Source organism: Seriola lalandi, unplaced genomic scaffold (assembly GCF_002814215.2).
Source record: "Seriola lalandi dorsalis isolate HSWRI2012SDOR001 ecotype SW California unplaced genomic scaffold, Sedor1 jcf7180002054630, whole genome shotgun sequence".
NCBI classification, from domain to species: domain Eukaryota; kingdom Metazoa; phylum Chordata; class Actinopteri; order Carangiformes; family Carangidae; genus Seriola; species Seriola lalandi.
The window spans coordinates 2,535,312-2,537,609 of NW_019525183.1; the positions used below are offsets into that span (position 1 = coordinate 2,535,312).

At 44.4% G+C, this 2,298-nt stretch overlaps 1 long non-coding RNA gene across 2 annotated transcripts; it reads right to left on the reverse strand.

The window, feature by feature from the left end:
* Window positions 1-255: 255 nt before the first annotated feature.
* LOC111665369 (uncharacterized) lies at window positions 256-1,574 on the reverse strand. 2 transcript variants are annotated; one of them, XR_002761494.2, is made up of 3 exons: window positions 1,302-1,574; window positions 1,152-1,226; window positions 256-1,080 (listed from the first exon to the last, which is right to left on the reverse strand). It is a non-coding gene; the product is annotated as an uncharacterized LOC111665369 (long non-coding RNA). The 2 variants fall into 2 exon arrangements; XR_015438071.1 differs by having other exon boundaries at window positions 256-1,226.
* Window positions 1,575-2,298: the final 724 nt, after the last annotated feature.

Below are 2,298 nucleotides of genomic sequence, written 5' to 3' on the forward strand. Positions count from 1 at the left end.
TATAAACGTAGTGCTGGATGTTTTTTTCACATACACAGAAACATTCCACTGTCAAAATGCCCTGAAATTGAAAATGACATTGACCATTTATTCCTTGTTTCATTGCCCTTATATGTGTGACAAGAGTGGCGGTCATAGGGTGAATATGTTGCCGAACAACGCCACCTGGGGAATTGCACCCCAGGAAATAACAATACTTATAACCAAAAACTAAAAGCTTACGCAAGTTCGTATCACCACAGGGCAAAGACAATGTTGATAATACAAGTTTTATTCAACAATAATTACTAAAATGAGGTTCCATAAATGCTGTCTAAAGCAGATAATGTTATACACGGGGCCATAAGGGAAGGGGAAGTGGACAGTGCTGGGTTACCTCGGCGGCCCGAAACCAATGAGGGAGGGGGGAAACTAAAGCACCCGTGACACTGCACACACACAAACTGAAAACGTGAAGAACCACCACCAGGGATTGGGTCGCCGCCCGGAGCCCACAGCACCTGTCCACAGGGAGAAAAAGCACAATAAAATGGCCACACTTTACCAATGCACACAAACAAAACAATAATAAGTAATAAAGTAAATAACAAAATAATCTAACTTCTCAACTATAATATAACAGGCAATTAATATACAAAAGAAATCAAACTCAATAAAACGGTACTCAATTTAATAATACTCTTAACGAAACAAAAAGAATTAAATCTCAAATAGAACACAAAACAACCATACAAAAGAAATCAAATTAAATTAAATCAATATTCAAAATAACTAAATGTTTGTATAAACTAATAAAGAACAGCGACAAAGACTGTTATAACAGCCGCATCAACACAGCGGCACGCTTACAGCGGAACCAAGTATTTGTAGAATCAAACAAAACAATAAAACAATTAATAAAACCATGTACTCCAACGGAGCCAAAAAGAGAGAGCCAAAAAGAAGAGAGCCAAAAAGAACCAAAACAGCAACGCCGTCCAGCGAGCCGTGGCGTTGAATCAGTTTCCCAATCAGCCTTGCCGGCGCAGCGTCACAGCAGGCCAAGCAGCGGAGTTACTCCCGACTTCTGCCTGATCCAAACTGTGGCACAAATTAATAATTAGCCAGGGGCAAACAAGGAGTAAGGAGGAGGACGGACAACGCCAACTCACCACGAGGATGCACAAACCCACGCAAGGGGCTTCCAGCGGGGCAGCCCGGTCCCCACGGCGACAGTGATCCAACACCTGCAGCAGAGAGTGGTCTGTCAAGGCTGCGCAATATGGCACGCTAAGTAGGAGGGAGAACGGCGGTGTGCATACCTGTATGCTGCAGGACAAGCATGCGCCACGATGGCCAACACGCCAACAGAGCTCCAGTGTGCGCACAGCCACAGCACAAATGGCTCCTCCACACCTACACCTGCACCGGCCTCACCACACCACGCCACGACAGTGGACAATTGGCCCCGGAAGAGAAGAGAGGAGGAGGCGGATGGAATCAGACCCTTATATGAGAAGGTGTGGCACCGCCCAGCAATCAGCAGGACAAAACCTACAGCGCTGCACCAGGAGGAACCAGGAACAGCACACCTGCTACATATGTTAATGTCATTGCTTTGTGCTTGCCTTGCTGGGACGGCAGTGAGGTAACCATGGGCGGCCGCATTTCAGTGACAAGTATAGCTCTACTGTGCCCTTTATTCCAGTTTTTGTCAGTTCTAAAAAAGCCAAACAAGAATCAACCTTTCCCACTTGCTTAAGGCTCATTATGGGGGAAAGCTGCATAGCGCATGATTTAAAGGAATAAAGTGGAGAGTCAGGGGTCGATTCTAATTTGGCCTGGGACTCCAGCTGATTGCGACGATAATGGTGCTGTTGAGTTGCATTACGCTGCTGTCGTCTGGCTGATACCTGATTGCATCTTATCAGGAGCATTTACATCACTGATTACCTTCTGCCTGTTGCGGCTAAACCCAGATCAGCTGTCCTCCTCCAGACTGTAAGACAGTAAAACCGACGAAAGTCCATATGGAATTCTTGATAACAATTATGTGAAAGCATAAGTTAAATCTATTAGGATCTGCAAAATGCCAAAGTGTCAATGAGAATGAAAATACAAATAATTCACAGAATGAAAATGAATTCAAAATATGTATTTGTAGGAGAATTACTCTTAAATAGCATCCAAATTGTAATAATCTGGAATTGTCCTTTAAAACTTCACCAACAACATCAAAAGCTTCGTCGTCGCCCCTTCCCTGCCGTCTTTTCCTTCTCCCTTGGGGTCTGAAAAAGAAAGACTGGAAGTCGCTTTGTG